The 19482-nt window shown below is 42.2% G+C and overlaps 2 long non-coding RNA genes across 2 annotated transcripts; one reads left to right on the plus strand and one right to left on the minus strand.

The window, feature by feature from the left end:
• The first annotated feature begins 589 nt into the window (after nucleotides 1-589).
• Nucleotides 590-1353, plus strand: LOC121858870. The gene is made up of 2 exons (XR_006087560.1): nucleotides 590-788; nucleotides 971-1353. It is a non-coding gene; the product is annotated as an uncharacterized LOC121858870 (long non-coding RNA).
• A 4734-nt stretch (nucleotides 1354-6087) lies between these two features.
• LOC121858815 lies at nucleotides 6088-19148 on the minus strand. The gene is made up of 4 exons (XR_006087533.1): nucleotides 18738-19148; nucleotides 15473-15538; nucleotides 12318-12382; nucleotides 6088-7971 (listed from the first exon to the last, which is right to left on the minus strand). It is a non-coding gene; the product is annotated as an uncharacterized LOC121858815 (long non-coding RNA).
• Nucleotides 19149-19482: the final 334 nt, after the last annotated feature.

Genomic DNA, 19482 nt, shown 5'->3' on the forward strand with positions numbered 1-19482 from the left:
GGTTCATAGGAAAACCACCCAGTCGTCAATTTCAACGAGTAGCTAGCCTAATTTCTATCACGTGATAAACATGAATTTTAAAGATTGAAAATAAAATCAACCAAATCAATACAATATTATAATATGTGGAGGCCCCTGGCCAACTGCCCACTTTGCCCACTCTTCAATCCGGCCCTGCTCACAACTCTACTCTACTTTCTTGTAACGTGTACGTTTTCTTCTCCATTGTTGTAACATATGTCTGTCTTTTGTTAATTTTACTGTTTCTGCTCTATGGTCAATTTCAAGTAAAGGTTAATATTAACTCGGTGCTTTGTTCTTCATTGTTTTTCTCTCTCTGTGATCTTATTTTATTCCTCATATTAACTTCTTTAGACTATTCTATTTAAGTTTAAGACTTTTTTAATATTACAATAGTACTATTTGGATGTATATGTGTCTTAACAATGTCTCACACTTAAACTGAGGCCAATATTGCTGTTGTAATATATTCACAATTTCTATCCAAAATAAGTAAAGCACTGAATACGATTTCATAATATTTTCCTTTCACGTTTTACACTACTTTCGTGTCACAATAAAGTTTAAATCGTTTACTCGTCATCAAACAACCAAACCTGCCGGCGTCACTTTGACGTCATAACAAGGCAATGTTCCCATTGGCTACAATTTCACCTAAAACAGCTTGTGATTGGTCAGGGAGTGTGGGCCGCCTGTATATAAAGCCTGGTAGACGGACGTCAACACAGAACACTGGCACGCGACGACGCTACAACATCTTCTGTACTGTAAGTGTATCTTCAAATTGTAAATTATTTGTTGGCGATTGGGAAGCTATTGTTTAAAATTTCACTTGACAAAAAAAAAAAAGGGAAATTTTATTAGTCTTGATATTACCTAAACTAAACTTTTTAAATAAGTTTCGCGTTAAACCAGGCTTACATAACATTAATCTTCTTGCTATTTCTAGAACACGCTCATCAAACGACCATGAACCCTATAAGAGTTGACCGAGGTAGCTGCAGTGTCACCACAAGAACAATTCGGAGAGTCTACAAAAGTTCTCTTGCTTTGCTTTTTACCTGTTGATGGAGAACTCGATCGCAACAATTCCTTTCCTACTCCAGTTCTACCGCGGTTAGTGGATCCTTCCCACAGCATTACAGTGAGTTTCCTAGTGTTAAACTACAAGAAATTGGTCTCCAAAAAAACTGCTTTGTTATTTCTTCTACACCATTTGTGGGTCATGAGCTGTATTGCATTACATTCTGTGCAAGTAAAGTCAAACTTGTACATATTGAATATCCAGTATATGTAACCAATAAAGTTTTTCTATTTATGGAATAATCCAAATCCTTGCTTTTACTAAATCAAAACCCACAGTATAATAAAATCTCGACTACGTCTGCTGTTTGAAAGTTTGCCCATAAATAGTTCTCAAATACTCTACTTAATGGTGTTAAACGCTTCGGGAAATACAGCTCTACTCCTCTTAAATTAGTATTACTTTTTCACAACATAACCCAATAGACAAATGATGACATTAATGTGTGGCTTTTTACTTTCCAATCGTTCAAAGTCCACAGTGGCCCTGTACTAAAGTACGATCATCACTGGTTTAAACTAATCTTAGTATTGTCTAATAACACCAGAAGTGGTAAAATACTAAATTCCAAGCAAGACATATGAAAGTCTAACCTATAAATAAAAATATGAACTTCCATCTATGACCACTGCAATACTAAATATAGACCCAAGTCTTTCAATATTCAGTCGAAATCAAGGTAAAATTAGAGGTCTGGTCATGTAGTCTGTAGTTTGGACAATTCTAAAACGCTTCTTCAATTGCATTTCCGCCGCAATGTATATTAGAGTATTTTCATCTCAAAAGACTGCCTTTTACTTGTTCAACATGGGAAAGGCTTTGAAATTGAAAAAGCAAAGTGGGTTAAAGATGTAATAACGACGGTTGTGCATGTCAGAGATAAGAGAACCGTCAACAAGGATATTTAGAGCAAGGTATAGTTAAGTGGGAAGTACAGAAGGAGAATGAAAGCGGAGGGTGGTTTGTGAGTTAACGTGTAGCTATACCTTCTTTAACGAGTCACCCGTCCGATTTCTCAGGACGTCTGAGTCCTCCGTTTTCTTTCCATCTTAGAGTGCACCCGAGACTTCCTTGTTCCTAAAGCCCCGTCCACACGATCGAGCAGTGCCCGGCGGGCTTTGACCCTTTACCGGGCAAAGCTTTTGTGTGTTGTACACACGGGGGTGATTGGCGTCAGTCATAGTCGGGCGCTAGTAAGTGGTCTGCAGTGGCGGATACGCTACGATCGCACGAATAATCGCCCGACAGTGAAAAGCAAAGATCATATCGTTGTGTACTATAATAATTGCTGCTATGGGCAAATGCAGAAAAAGGGGATGGTGGTTAGGTCGGAAAAAAGTATTGAAGTCATGCCACGATTTTACGTGAACGGCAAGATGGACACGAGCGAGACATGACAAAGGACTCTAACACCTTTTACAAATTTCGAGCGAAAGTGGAACCATATATAAAAAAAACCAGGATACCAATATGAGGGAAAGTATATCTCTAGAGGCAACGCTTGTATATCTTTCAACTGGTATGCACCTACACGTCACGAGGATATCGAAACAAAGTTTGTCTCGCATAATACCTGCTATGAAGTACTCGAGGAAGATTACTTGCAGGTGAGACTTGTAATCCATAAAAATGGATTGAGTTATGATATGCATAAACAGGAAGCTATGGGACGAGAACGAAGAACACACACGAATGTCCTCATTACATAAACAATCTCCTGTCACGCCAATATTGTACATTGCATTTGGTTATACACTGAGCGGGGAACACGTACGTATAACATTTGTAATACTTATATACCACCAGGCAGGCTGACCATGATTTCGCTCAACGACGGGCCTTTAATATAACGACACAGAATTGGAAATTGCAACAGTGGTGGTATATGTTAAGGCAACTGATTATAGTTGGAACATCCATTAAGTGATGGTGAAAGCTTCAACTGTCTTTGTTGTTAGTAAAACTACACGAGTGGCTTGTCCTTGGGGATAGCCAGATGTTTCCAAGTACTACTGAAATTAGATCATTTGGATGCCCGAACGTCAAATCGAATTTACCAACCGTATTGAAACACTTTTCTCACACACTGTACCGCCAACTCTGACCTGCACACACTACCCATGGGCAGCCAGCCTTTTTGTGGGGTGGCGAGTGAAACGAGCCTAAACATCTGGGAGTTCCGGGGGAGCTGTAAGCCCCCCCGGGAAAATATTGAAATTTGAACACTTCTTTGCAGAATTTGGAAGCCATATGCAGTTATATTGAGGAAATTAAAACATTGAGACATTTTTCATTAACTGTATATTTATTGATAGTGTACAAATTCCCAACACACACACAAAAGTGAGACATGACTGGAGTCATTCGTGTGGTTTCAAGTCGACCAGCCCTGATATGTAGAGAGGCCCTGCTCACGAAAGAGGAACTTAAAAGTAGCCAAAGCTGACATTTTTTTAAACCAAAAGGAGATTCAGAGCCCAGTGACAGTAAACTCCCAGAGGATGACACAGTAGAGGTTCACTTTAGTGATTCGGATGACGAAACGAGGTCAGCTGAGATTAAGTAAATCGCCACCTACAGCAATGCAAGTACCGTAGTGGATACTCTCCTACAAACTGACGAGCCTAGCCGCATTCCAATGAGACGGGATTCGGCGACTTTCTCACGGGGGTGGGGGGTCGCCACCTGCGACGCTGGCATCCGGGTTTACTTCCGGTAGCCGAGTGTATGACCTCTCGGTCTCGCCGTTGAAATTCATTCTACCCTACGTTCCTGAACACGCCGCGTCTCGTCTCCTCTTCCAAGCACCAGACTGTTTTGTATATAATATATTTTATAGAAGAAAACCACCATTAAGAGTTTCCTTTCTCCAACCTGTGACTGAAGCTTCGTCCGATTCATCTCAGTTGAATTATAAGAAACATTCTATGGAACCGGTGTCGAGTGATCCGGCTGACAGTTGATGATAAACCGATTGACTATTTACTAAATCATTCTCTTGATCTAAATTGTGAACAAGGTCACTTCTCAACAAGTGAAAAGGAAAGAGTTCGGTATGTGCCCAAATCCTTGTGTATTCTCCAAAAACTGGAGATGTATTTTGCGTTCAATGCGTTTAGCGACTGGAAAAACTGCCGGCGTACAGTTGCCGAACGTGAAAGTGGCAGAGAGCATCAAATTTCAGTTGGGGTGTGAGGGCAATTACAGCAAGGCGAATTCATTCCACTTTGGCTTTGCAACTACAATTGGAGAGAAAATAATGCAAACAACGTCTATTGCGCATAGTTGAAACACTACAAATTTTAACATCGAGAGGTAGTGATGAAAGAATAGGCTCTAGCAACAATGGCAATTACCTTGCAACTCCTGGCCAAATTGGACACTTTTCTTGCACAGCATCTGGTGCTGTGCAAACACTTCATATCTCTCAAAAACGATTTGTGACCAAATGGTCAATCAATTATCATAAGTGAAGTGAAACGAGACAAATATTAGTCAGTTAGTGTAGATTCCACACCGGATGTTAGTCATACTGACCAACTTACATTCATAGTTGAGCGATTTTTATAACTTCAATGGTGCACAGAGCATAGCCTCAACTATTGTACAGTTAATTACAGAAGTTCGTCTTGAGGGCAGAGTTATGACAATGCTGCCAATATGTCAGCCATTTACACTGCCAGAATAAAGGCTGGCATATTACGTCCCTTGTGCAGGTCACTCCTTCAACCTTGTAGGAACATCAGTTGCCTTGGGTCTCTTTCAAATTCCGGATTTTTGCAAACCTTATACAACTACTTCTCAACCTCCACATATAGTTGGGATCATCAGCTGCACTACCGGCTGAAGGGATTGTAGCGAAATCCCTTTCACAAACTGGCTGCAGTGTTTTTACATTACCTTGAGATAAAGTCAGCACTGCAGAACAAAATATGTTCCGACAGTAGCTTCAAGGTCAAGGCCTCATAAGACGAATGGAAGCATTTGAAACACCACTTCTTGCTGTAAAATAGTATCAAATCTTAACAAGGTTTAATGCAACCAGCTTATCACTTCAAAAAGTTCACACCCACCTTCTGTCAGTTGTGAAACTGTATGAGAGCTTGATCATCTTCGTCTCACAAATGAGACGGGGTCAGTTGGATGAAATAGAAGATCAGGCTAGGGCTTTTGCCGAGCCTGTCTACAACGACAACAAAAAAGAGAAAACATTTCTTGGATGAATCAGTTGGCACTGAAACTCAACTTGATCCAAGGTGGACAATTTCTACACCATATTACGAATGAATTAGAGCACAGAAATAAAGAAGCGGTTTAGCTTAACGGAGTATGACACCATTGGCTGTCAGTACCTATTCCAGTGACCTGGAAGCATCTGTTCTAGAGGAGTTTTTGCAATTTAAAGACATTTTCTCTTCTGAATCTGACAAGTCAGTGACAACCCTTTCCGGATGGTATTTTGACAACTGCCTTTCCAAACATTAGTAGTAGTAGTAGTAGTAGTAGTATCTTCGGGGACACCACAGGTGAGTGACTGAAAGGTGGAGACGGCCCCTCGGAAACACGTGGGCTCGACGTCGGTCGCCGAGACAGTCTCAAAGCCGTGGTTTAACACCAGAAGCAGTTTTTCTATTTCATTCATTTTATCCACAAATGTTTGGATGATCGTAATAAAAATGATACAACTTTTTCTTTAATTTTAAGATTTTTTTTCTCTATCTACGATCATAAATCACCCATAGCGGGCAGGGCACGAAACATGAAGGAAATTACGGGGTAAAACAACGAAACTCTGATCGTGTGGCAGTGAAGAAATAAATTATTTACCATAAATGTTCGGCCAATATTTCTTTCGTGACGTTGCACGTTCGCGTCTCGTCGTAAACCGTCAATTTGTGATTTCGGTCTCCGTATACATTAAAAGCAAACGACGGAGGCTCTCGGCGGGGGGAATATTACGGGACATAATAAAAGAAAAAAGCTGGCCGGAGACAATCTTTTATTCTCACTTTGGTAACACAAATTGAAAAGTTTTATTCACAACATATTTAATTTAGAGTTGACAATAAATATCTTGTGTTGAAGACTTAATATGATATGTACAGATCCTATCTATCATCCATAGTCTGGCAACAAATTGCTCAACATCGCGCCGTTACATTTTCTGACGACGGAGATGAAATATGCAAGACGTAACAACTCTTGGCTTAGATAAACAATGTCTCATAAATGAGATACAGGTATATCTAAAAATGAATGGCGCCAAATAACGATGATTTGGCACCGACCGTTACACTAATGACATGCACTTGACAAAACAAACATTGTCACATCATGTGACATTAAATATGTACAGTACAGTTTACAAAAGTTCATTTACTGTATATGCCAAAGATGGCACTATGGTGTGGTGCAGTTTGGAGCAATAATTTAAATCAACCATTTCTGTTCCTATAGTACATTAATATTTGGAGGAGGGAGTTGAAATATAGGTTCCACTTCAAAAATCCAAAATGTTTCAGATAACTGAACTTGTTGGCTAACTCAAGGTCATTATTAAAAACCCTAATATTTCATTAAGCACCAAATAAAATACTACATATATGACAACTATAAACTAATATATAATACTGCATGTACAGGTATAACAAACACACTAAACTAAGGAACTCAAAATATAATGTTAATAATAATACAGGCCGTCCGCAACTTACAACAGGGATAAGTTCCTGGACCCATACTTTAGGTTACATAACATAAAGTGCTGTTAAACAATGATGAAAATAATGACAGTTTAATTACAACTTTTTGAGGTGAATGTATTGGGATCCCGTTCGTAAGTGCGGGTGACGGCGAGTCGGAGGGTGTAACTCAGTGACCGACTACGAGAAAATGCCCCGGTGATGATATCTTAGCTTAGTGTGCTGAAACGCCATCATCTGGCAGCGCGGTAAATTTTTATAATCAATGCGATCACTTTTGGATGTTCACAGTTTGGGGATAAATGATGTTTGGATTTTTTTAAGTGCAACCTGTATATAACATTACTGTACAGTATATATTTCTGAGCAAGTACAACTCGTGAGGAGCCACAAACGTACTCTTGATGTATGCAAAACCTAATTTTAGATTACAGCATCCCTATATATACAGTATATCCGAAACAAAAATTGAGAATGCCAAAACAAATTACAATGTTATGAAATACATAGTGGATACTTGTTTAGTACAACTCACTAGCAGCAACAATATTGAAATAAAATATATACTGCACTGCGTAATTCCCTATCATTGCTAAGTGTTGCTTCAATGTGACCTCCAAAGTGTAAATAGTACACAGCCACATTCCATTGACAGAGCCAGGTCAGCAGAGCTTGACACAGTGATGGAGGCGTGATTAATCAAGGAGTGCCTATTTCTGCTCCTACTGTGAGAAAAACCCAGACAGTTTAACCAGATTTTGGAAATAAAAGTAGATTACAAAATGTGTAATGCAGATTTAGCGGTGACAAAATCATACCTAAAAGCTTGTACTGTGCTGTACCTCATAATAAAACACTCAATATTTTCATTTATATGTACACCTTTACATTTATCCCCCACAAATACCCTTTTAAAGCAAATTGACAACTTTTTAAGTGGTATCATGATTCTTACTAATTAAACATTCATCCACTTGAAATGCTAGGGCTAATTATATTGAAGATATTCTTAATATAAATCATTGTACCTCTGACGATACTCTGGAGAAGAGACCGGATGGCAAGAGCAAACTTCAACTCTCCGGATGACATCTCGGAGATGGTCGGAAGGAGCTGATCGTAAAGACGAACTCCTTCTGTTGACTCGGATAATATGCGAAACACCTGGAATAAGAAAAATTTTTTTAAAAATAAGCATAATATATTTGTACATGTTCTAGGTATTCGGTTCTAACTACAGGGGCGAACAGAAACACTCGTAGAATTCTATTTTGCTGGTTGGTGTAGGTAGGTCACCACGAGGTCAGGTCTTATATAGCGGAGATAAGCGTGGCTTAATAGTTGACCTAGACCACGACGCATACGCTGGGGAATTCGCGGGGTCGGCTACTCTGCGACAAACAGCGTTTGTAGGGGAGGAATCCACTACGATACTCCCCCCTTCCCTCCAGGAGACTTGTTGTCTGCAGGGTTGCATGGCACATGCGAGGCAAAACGGCGGTGCATGCGAGACATAACGGCGAGGGCGTGAAAGACCCGGCCGCTAGGGGAGACAACTGTCTCGAGTCTAGACACACGAGATCTGTGGGAGAAAAAGGGTGTGTGGGGGCGATGAATGTTGTGCTTCTGTCGCTGCAGGGGCAGCGTCCTCATGATCACTGGGTCAGGGGCGACGTCAGGAGGAGGGTCTATAATAGGAGCAGGGTCTACAACAGCAGGTGGGAGTGCCGGAGGGAAAAAAACAACGGCGACGAATGCTGTGCTTCCCTCTCGGCAGGTACAGAGTCCTCAGATGCGCCTGCTGGGGTCGATAGGACGTGGTGCTTGGGGCAGGAAGAGGAGCTGGTGTCTGCTTAGAGTAGCAGAGCTGCTCTACGGTGTCTAACCTGAGGTGTAGAGACAGTACCTGTAGAGCCGATGAGAGCTGCCTCTGTGTGGATAAGCCAGTCTTCCATGTTGCTTGAAGACTGGGAGAGTGATCGGTTTCTCCTCCATCCTGTGTGAGTGCGAATCTCCGGGGTCACCATTTGTGGGGTTATGAGATATTGGTTGGAGAAAGGAAACTCACAATGTGCTCTCTCTATACATATTGTATTGGATGTACAGAGCAGCTTGGTGCTGGGAAGTGGCAGGTTGGTTACAAGCGTGATGTACAGAGATCTGGTTGGTGAGGGTGCTCAGAGGAGGACCAGCTTGTGGCTCGCCGACGGAAGCGAGGGCCGCCAGGCAGGAGCGGAGGAGGTGGTGTAGGTAGAAAGAGGTAGGTCACCACGAGATTAGGTCTTATATAGCGGAGGTAGCCCACTACAATACAACAAGACGGCACTCCCTACTCTATCAACAACCGAGCCCTCAGGCGACATGTAGCAGCTTCCATATGTCGCCAGGCACATTATCTAAGCGTGTGGGACATAACAAATGCATTGCCACATGCTGCTGGCTAGGCTAAATAAGTAGTATATATATAAATGGAATACATAATATACATACAACATACACATATAACCCCCCCCCTCTATACGCTCATAGCAAAGTCTTGAGCGGACCTTTTCTTTTGGATCCGTTCTGAGCGTCGAGGGACTTGATCACTGGGGAGGACACAGGACTCAACACTGGTGACGGGGTCAGCAGAAGGCGTTGTTACGGGGCGGAGAAAACGGCGGTTACCTCCACCACACGCGACCACTGGGTAACAGCACCTGGTAGTCCCGTGATCTACCGAGACCCATGACTACGCCCACTTTGTCCTAACGTAGGGAGATAAGGTCCTGAACACGGACTTGGGTGCCGACACTCAACTTGGGGAGAGAACGGGCGTGGTAGTATTAGCGGGCGACGACGTCACGAACTCGTTCGGCGGCCGCAATCCTCTGTCTTAACCTGCCACTCCTTGGAGAAGGACTGAGCGTGAGCAGGGATACAAGACCTGGGCAGGGGAGCATCCGGTGTAGCTGGGTTGTTGCGGAGTTCGAAGAGACCCCGGTCGAAGGCCTCGCAGTTGAGGATATTCCCAGAAGTGGCCACTTTGAGGATGAGGTGCTTCAGGGATTTGACAACAGCCTCGGCGTGGCCGTTGGACTGCGGGTAATGGGACGGTGACAACACCTGCCGGACTCCCCGTCGCTCGATGAACGCAGCAAAGTCCCGGCTTGTGAACTGCAGCCCTCCGTCGGTGGAGGTGGGGGAGAGGAGGTGGGAGAGTGCAAGTAGGGGAGTGCAGGTGAGGGAGTGGAGGTGGGAGGAGTGCAAGTACGGGAGTGGAGGTGGGGAGAGTGGAGGTGGGGGAGTGGAGGAGGGCGAGTGGAGGTGGGAGGAGTGCAAGTAGGGAAGTGGAGGTGGGGGAGTGGAGGTGGGGTAGTGGAGGTAGGGGAGTGGAGGTGGGGGAGTGGAGGTGGGGGGGAGTGGAGGTGGGGGGAGTGGAGGTGGGGGAGAGTGGAGGTGGGGGAGAGTGGAGGTGGAGGTGGGGGGAGTGGAGGTGGGGAAGTACAGGTGGAGGTGGGGAAGTACAGGTGGAGGGGAGGGACCAAACGGGGTCACGGTACTTCGGACGGGAAGCACCTAATACTCGAAAAGCGTTACGAGGGACAGACCATCTACGTGTCGCATACACTCCCGGGTCCTTCTCGTACGGTATTTTGGTCTCCGTTAATGACGTTTCTTCGTCCGGTTGGGACACGTGACCTAGGTGCATCCTCCTACATTTAGTATTCACTTTTATCTTAAGAGCCATTCTTTTGACCTCTCCTGAACCTGACAGTCTGTTTGAGTCCCAATTTCCCTAAAGAACTTAAGTGTTGTCCCAAAATACTGGTACAGAGAAGTTAATATCGTATTGTCCCGGAGTACGATGATAACCACATAGTCATGATGAAGGTTGTACGACATGGTTGAGAAAATATCACTTATTAAATCAGAAAATATTTGACATCTTCAGGGTTGATTTCATACTGAAGGAATAAAGATGCTTTCATTATAGTACAGTAAACTCCCTCTAGCCCGGACTCGCTTAATCTAGATCCTCTTGAAAACCGGCCTGGGGTCCAGCACCGGACACAAGTATCCCCGACCAAAATCCAGATAGCACGGGGGAAAGTTGATGTAATCGGGGGTTCCAACTGTGGTGGCACAGAAGGGTAACCATGTCATTAGCAGTGACAACTGAAAAATCACACTTCTCATCCACTTAAATAACAAACAACAATTCATCTATGACAATACTCATTGCAGAATCAGTAGCTGTGACGTGTAATATTTTGTTATTTGATCACTAACATAAAATATGATATACAAACAATTCACTTACTGGAATTTGCATCTAAAAATTAAATTATTTACCTATTATACAGTACAGTACAGCATTGATTACTGTCAAAATAACAATATTTTGAAGTTGCACTCAATTCACATAAAATTTCCCACTTTTTCCAGCCTCCGTTAAAATTGTTTGCCATTTCCAGACCAGTAGACACCCTCATCATCCAACTGAGTACAATTTAATCAATGCATCACAACATGATTTCATGGATAGAATATTCTGCTGACAAACTTAAGTCATTTTCATTGAATTTTTAACAGACCACATGGACCAAGGTCTACCAGTGGATGTGTTGTACGGTCAGTCAAAAGGAACGAGTTTCTGACTCGACTGTCTCTCGTTTGATGCGGGTGTGCGGTTTCATTTTATTTGGGGTTCAACAAACTTTTGGACCATGGATGTATGTGCATTTCTCTAGGGCACTTGATAAAGTCTCACATCCACTACAAGCTGGCCAAGTTCTCATGTTGAACAAATATAAGGAAATACTACTTTACACAGTCTGCCAGCACAAGCTGTGGAATCAAGAACAGTACTGGACTACAAAAGAAACCTTGACAAAATTATCAAGAACAATGCAGGGATCTTACATAACCCACTGGTCTCCATCCCTTGGCATAGCCACCTCTATTGGGTGGCCATTAGATAAAAACAGTCTCAAAGGAATACACGTGTAAAAAAACACAAGTGTTACCGCCACAGTAAGATAAACTAGAAGAGAACGGATATAGTGTTGACGACGAATTAGCCGAGGTGCTTCAATACGAAACGGATGGCCCTCGAGGGTAGTCCACCGATTTCTACGGGACAGACGACACGTCGGTTCGGACCACTAGACCCTAAGACGTGAGCGATCGTGAAGTATTAGAATCTGCCAAGAAACTCTAAATAACTTTAATAAGTATATTTATGTACTGTAATTTGATCTGATGTATCAACAGTTATAAAACGCGAGTTATATTTAAGATGTTAACAGGCTATGTACTGTACATAGGTTGTATTATTCATACTATGTATCCCGAGATAACAGCATTTGTTATATGAGAATTGTTCTTTGACCGAATTATGTGGTACCTGTCAACGTCGAGGGTTTATTTCTCCAGCGTCAAACCAATAACGCTCCTATGAGCGTTAACAGCAAGTACTGTACTGTATTAGAATAGGCTTATACACATGTGAAATAACAGTTACTCACCTCCCACAGGTCAGCTGTGTTTCATCAGTTGTCATTGGTGCCGTCATAATATATGGGTCTGGACACTCAGGTAGGGTGTGTCAATTTAGGGGGTGAACTGGCTAAATTGAAAATCGAGTAATTTGGTAGCAATTTATTGTAGTCTTTAAGCATGCAAAACAATATTCTGGCATAATTTTTTTTTTATAATAAGTCCTACCTACATCAAATGGATTTTTAAATGTACATATTTGTGAATTTATAACATAACCAGCGTTTGCACACATGTTACTGTTTCAAATTATTCTATTTTATTATCCGTAGTCTATTTGAAAGTAACCAATGCCTTCATACTCTCTTTGCTTTGGTTTCTTGTCATCAGTAGTCTGCTTGCTATTTGTGCTTTGATGTAACCTTCTCGCCTCTAGTGGCTGTAAACATGGCCCGCTGCTTCTGTGACCATTTTCACACATCTCTCCACACTTCGGCACCTGCATTGGAGTCTCTTTAAGGTTTCTCAATTCTTGGCTAGTTGTCAATGGTGGCTCTAAGACTTCCAAACTCAAGTCAACCAATTCTGACAATTTGGTGGCATTGACGTTTATTGGGGGAACTTTTCTTGAATGAAACGAACAGTCTCCCAACTGGTCGTCATCTATTAGCGTTCCTCTAATCTTTAGAATGACTTCTACAGCCTCGGTTCGGAGATTGGTACATTGACTGCAAAGCATTGCTTGCAAAACTGCTTCTGATCGAGCATACCAAGCGGACCTTCTTGCCACAGGTAACACGATGTCCCTCACTACCTTCCTCTGTTCTTACTAGCTGCAATTGAAACAAAAGGTGATCCACCCACATAGGATTAAGTTTCACACTAAACTCCAATAATAAATTCAACAATTAACCTCAAATTCTTCAGCACTTTGCCCTTCAATTCGTGTTTGGAAATCCAAATCCTGCAGAAACGAAGAGCTGTAGTTAACCAACAGCTGTGACTGACAGGTCCAATCTCCAAGAGAGCCAATGATCTTATTGCTTGGGCAATACGATAAGCATAGGATTGATCTGTGCCGAGATCTTTGATGACTCCTTCAGACAACGCCGGAAGGGGAGGGCCAACTTCGACCTTTGGAAAGGTTGTATTTATTTCTAGTTGTGTCGCTTCATCCAGCATGATGCCAAGGGGACCTGACCACTTGTTGTTGCTCTTTGTAGGACCATCAAGTTCCTGGATGAGATGACGAAGAGGTAGCTCGCCTGTATGTAAATCACATACAATCCAAACAAGTCTTCTTCCTAGTTTTTTCTCTAAATGCGTCATTACACCCCCCTGCCATCCGGTGTTCACTGCAGTTGAATCTCCACCAACAGCCTGCAGTGAACTGCCAAGTCCTCTCTCCTGAACCCAACATAAAATATGATCAGCAATGACCTCTGCATGTTTCTTCCCTTCTACTTCAGTTTCGGGAGCAAAGTGAAACAAAAACCGACCACCAGGCTCAGAACAGACAGAGTAGTGTTCTTCTTTGATGAGACCTGGAAACTTTCTGTTCACTCCCTCTACTTCTAGCAAAACTTTTGTGTCATCTATTCTTCCATCAAGCAAAAGACAGGAGAGCCCTCCCTCGCTTAAATCTTTTTCATGCTCACCAGATATTTCCTTCATTATTTTTTCTTGTGCTCTTCTAATTTTATTATGATCTATCACCAAAGATACATCCTCGCGGCAGTTGCAATTTCTGCAGCCTCACGAAGTTCAGCATGGTGGCGAATACTAGCTAAAGCAATGTTTGAAATATTTCTTGTGTTGTATTTCATTTTCTTTGGTAAAGGTTCAGATGGCTCTTTGGAACTATCATCTGATGTTGCTTCCTGTTCATCAGAAGAACTATCAAAGAAGTGATAAACATCTTGACACAGCTCTTCCTCTCTTTGGATGGCTTCTTCACTCTTCATTTTTCTTTTGTTCCCTCTCTCGGATTTGTTCTCTCTTCTTGGCATTAGCAATCTGCTTCTTTGTTTCTGAATAATCTATTGAACCCATTTGCATACTTCCTTGGCCTTCTGCCTTTGTCCTCTGTGCCTTTATAAATTCAAGCTCTAAAACAGGGATCTTCTTTTCACGAGGACAACCACAATCAATGTGGGAATTATTTTCTCTCTTACCTGAGTGAGAACAGTTGGATTCAGAACATAATTGTATGGAGCACTTGCAGGTCAAACAGAGTATCAAGTGTGTGCAGAAATTCATTTTTCCTGGCCAAGTTTCCTTTACCAAGTGATGTTTCAACTGCTTTGTGCCATAATTTCGTTAGTTTTAGCTCAATAGTTCGACACTGATTAATCACAGGTGGTTTGAATAGTGCATTAGCTTTTGTCCATTGATGCAGAAGAGGGACTATCATGTCATTTATGAGTTCTTTATCTGTATAGTTCCTTCTGTCCTTTGCATTTTTTTCTCGAAGGAGTAACCCTAATCTTAGCATGTCTCTCACTGTTGGAAGTTCTGATACAGGAAGCTCCTTCCCTTTACCAAGTGGGTTGACAACTGACTTCTTGTCTTCAATTTTGACATCTTCACACTATCTGACAAATAGAAAAATGTTTCATAATTCAATTGTTGTTTCAAAAAATATCAATTTGTTTATCAAAAATGCTGTAACAGAAATAACATAATAATTTCTTAGAACATAATGTTTTATACAATGATATAAGTAACTGCGACAATCAATATGCCCTACTTACAATAATTAAAATGTAGAATTCGTCTGGTAGAGTAGGTGCAAGTGCAATGAGAGCAAACCACCGTCTATGATATCTAGAAGGAGAGTGAGCCGGGCGCCTTATCCTCACGCTTGGTACAAGTCAAAACAAGAATTAAACTGTCCCACACGGAGAGCCTGTTCATGTTCTGACATGCATATTGTACACAAGCTATAGAACCATCAAATACTCCATAATCCATATGCTTACATGAGATTAGTTAATATCAAGTGAATAATTCTAATCAAGTCTCATTAATTTGTTGAAATACTGATATTTGAAACTTTAAGGTATAATTGATGTAGGTGAGGGTTATTTCAATTCATTTTTGTTTGCTAATCTCAAGTTTAGACATAAAGAGGCACAATATTTTGACTACCAAATTTGATTTTTAACATGTTGACACACCCTACTGGACAGTGTGTACAGTTGAGTCTGTACTGGTCATACCGAGATGTGTTGCTGGTCCTTCAAGCTTCCTGGAAATGTAACCAATAACACACAACACTGTAAAACATTATAATGAGTAAAGGTGAAGGAGACCGTTAGCACCAGAACAAAAAAAAACTCATGGAATTGAACCCAAATTTTTGGAGGAGATACTATTTGCATGATATTGAACACAAAAAATGGAAACAAAAATGAACAGGACCCAACACAACCTAACCTTACCAAAGAAACTTATTTAACCTAATCTAATTTCAGTCGGGGGTTCTGCATATTATGCAAAAAATAAAAAAATAAATAAACTTTCTTTGATGGAAGCAACTTCCGGGGACGAGATATTTGCCGGTGTCCAAACGACTTTCTCAAACACAGAAAAATCCCTTGTCCTCGGATTTCTTTTTTTCGGTTACCGGGAAAAGTTTCCCAGAGACTAAACAACACAGACAGACACTAGCCCACATCCCAGAATGTTTCTGGGTGCTGGGGAAAGATTTCCGGGAGTCTAAACTACCGGAGTCCGTATAAGCAGTTCTAATTATGTTAGAAATTCCATTTCTTTACTAGAATAATCCCGAATTGTTGATCTAAAAGCTTAGTTAAATAAATATAATTAAAAAACTACAAATCTTTGATACGGTGTTACAACGACGACGGGTATTTCCCAGTCACACTGAGCTGTGGGGGTCTCCTGTTACTGAACAGACATGATGCAATGTCAGGTGGAGGTAGGGTGGACGATGAGTGGTCTCAAAATACTGACCTTCTGATGCAATGTCAGGTCACCCACAGTTGGGTCTCATGACCTGACAATGTCTTGAATAAACACATAAGCTAAGGTGCTCCAGTGTTTCCCACTTACAGTACAGTACTGTATAAGACATCACCAATTCCCAACAAGTGGACAGGGCTTTGAAGTAGATGGAGAATGTGGGGTAAGATACTAAAAATAACAAACCTTTGAAAACCTGACCTAACCTTCCTTAATCTATAGAAAGGTTAAAAATCACTTTCAAGTTCATAGATCCCCTCCCCACCTGAACACGGAAAACTTCAACACATTAAACAACAACAATAAGGTGCTGTACGTGCTTTATAGTTTTAGGATTTTTATAGGTCAGGTCAGGTCAGGTTTTCAAAGGTTCGCGTATTGTTCTTTTTAGTATTTTACTCCACATTTTCCCTCTTTCAAACCCTTCTCCACTTTGAGCAACTACCGTAATATTATTGGTACTTTTATCGGCTAAAATACTCGAAAAATATAATACTGTACTCGCAATACATTGTCAATCCAAACTGTTATACAACCGAAAACAGATCCACCAATCCCGCCACATGCCCAGTCGGGCCCTCGGCAATCCTCGCCGCCACCTCCAGCTCATGCACAGGTACACCAAGTTGGTTCTATGGAAACAATCACTCTCCGTCTGGATCGCCACTCCAAGCAAATCAACCTTCTCTCAGCCCAACTCGACTTGTTTGTGAAAACAATTGCGACATTGCAGAAGCAACAACAACTCATTCTGGACACCCTGACCCAACAGGGGCGCACTTTGCAAGCCCTGATAACCCGCCTCCTTCCATCTCCCGAGATGGAGGATCCATCCCTCGCTCTCCCACTCCTCCCTCTCCATTTCTCTCAACAGAATTTGGTACCTCCTCTGGAGCCCTATCTAGCCCCTCCGACTCATCTCACACCGGAGGCCGTTCCCTCCTCTTCTTACAATGGACTTAGACCTCGCCCAGTTTGTGCTCTCCCATCAAGAAGATGTTGCTCTACTTCAGGAAACCATCACAGACGATGTTACTCCACTCCGCCTCTCTGGCTATTCTGTTTACACCCTCCCTCGTGGCCTCCTCACCCTTGTGCGTAACACCATTCCATCTGTTCGTCTCCCTTCACCTGACTCACATGGACCCCCGTCTGAATTACTTTCTGTCTCCCTTACTCTTGGTGACCTGACCCTTCGTGTAGTCAATGTTCATTTCAAGAGTGATTCTCTGGACCCCCAGGTTCTTCACGACCTCCATGATGGGGTTCCCACTATTGTTCTTGGCGACTTTAATGCCCGCCATCCCACTCTTACTCCGGATCATCCCACTCCATGTACCCTTAATGGATCACATCTCTCACAGTTTCTTAATGGGGATGATGATGATTCGCTTTCTTTGTCCTGACGATCCTACTCGCCTCCCCCATAGTTTCCTTGATGTTGGCTTACTATTGAACGGTCATACCTCCTTTCATCCTACCTTCTGCACCGAGCCTGCTCTGTATAGTGACCATCTTGCCGTTACTACCCATCTCAGGCTCTCCTTCTCTGCCCCGACATCAACTCCTTATCGATCCCCTCGCCTTCGTCTCACACAAGATGCTGTTCCTTCCTTTACCCAATACCTTTCTACCTGGGCGGATTCCTATGTTGTCCCTTGACTCTTACAGCGCTGATTTTGTTAATGCCGTGTATGACTCTGTCAATCGCGCTACCCCTCCCCGTCACCCAAGAAGTGCCACCAACTACTGGTATCGTATCCCTGCCATGAGACATCTCCGGCAGGTAACCCGTGATCTCCACTCTGCCATACGGAGGTCTCGGTCTCCAGAGGACTGGGAAGACTTCAAAAATTGGTGCTCCTTTGCAACTCAGGAGCGCCGTCGGATACGTGAGGCGGACTGGCTATCCTTCACGGGATCTCTATCGTTCCAGTCGTCACCCTCTTATGTATGGAATCGGATTAATGCTATACGGGGTACTCGACGGAGGCCTCCCACCAAAAGTACACACGAAAGAAAACTTATTCTTATACCAAAAAAGCCAACCCACCAAACTTAACCTAACTTATAGGGAAATGAAGAGAAAACACGGGCTTAGTGAGGAGTATAACCTCAGGTAAACATGGCCTGCTGACAGTCAATGGATTAACCTTCCTTTTGTCAGAAAGTAAAAATTCACCTAGGAATCTTTTTCTTGTGTAATAAACAACAGAAATATGGTTAGTTATCATGACTTTTGTTATAGAGGATAATAAATAACACGATACAGTATGTCCACCTGTGCTTGACGACTCCACTACCTGTGCTTGATGACCCCACACCTGTGTTGACGACGACCCAACATAATCTACTAAATTAACCATTAAATTCGTTTTATCTCGCCACAATATTATATATAATAAGCACTTGGCATTATAATTATTATATATCTGATATAATATTGTTATTAAATGTCTTACCAACGGCTCAGCCAGTTGTTTCCTGGACTGTCAAATGGTTGTTTACACTCCAAGTCCGCCATGTTTGCTTCACTAGGTACGAGGCTTGGCACTCTTGGCCTCACGCACCTAAAACAAAAATAACAAAAGTTTATAATTTATTTAATCTGTACATTAATGTATAATAGAATGTGTTTGCATTAAGATAGAATAAAAAAATATGTTTCTATTTCATGGATATCCTTTTACATTAATGTTGATCTTTTGTGATACTTTACTGTACTTATTTTGAGAAAGTTTTATTTGGTCTGAGCATTTTGAGGAACATTGTGGGAATATTTAAATGTATGCAGAGTTCCATATAAACTTTTTTTACTTTTACTTTTATCCTCTTCACCACTGATCGGCTTGTTAGCCGCTTGGGCGATCGGTCACGTCTCTTTTCCTTTATATTCTTCACCACTGATCGGCTCGCTAGCCGCCCGGGCGATTGGTCACGTCTCTGTCACACACTGTTGGCAAATACTGGGCATGCACCGGCTCCTGAATGTACCTGAACCTGCTCCAGTGTTGGTCAAGTCTTCTCTTGAAAGAGCTCACACTCGGTGCCGTCACAACACTCTCTAGTAGATTGTTCCAAGACTTCACAGCTCACACTCGGTGCCGTCACAACACTCTCTGGTAGATTGTTCCAAGAGTTTACAGCTCACACTCGGTGCCGTCACAACACTCTCTGGTAGCTTGTTCCAAGAGTTTACAACCCTCA

This window comes from Homarus americanus, unplaced genomic scaffold, assembly GCF_018991925.1.
Source record: "Homarus americanus isolate GMGI-L3 unplaced genomic scaffold, GMGI_Hamer_2.0 scaffold29622, whole genome shotgun sequence".
Lineage (NCBI taxonomy): Eukaryota > Metazoa > Arthropoda > Malacostraca > Decapoda > Nephropidae > Homarus > Homarus americanus.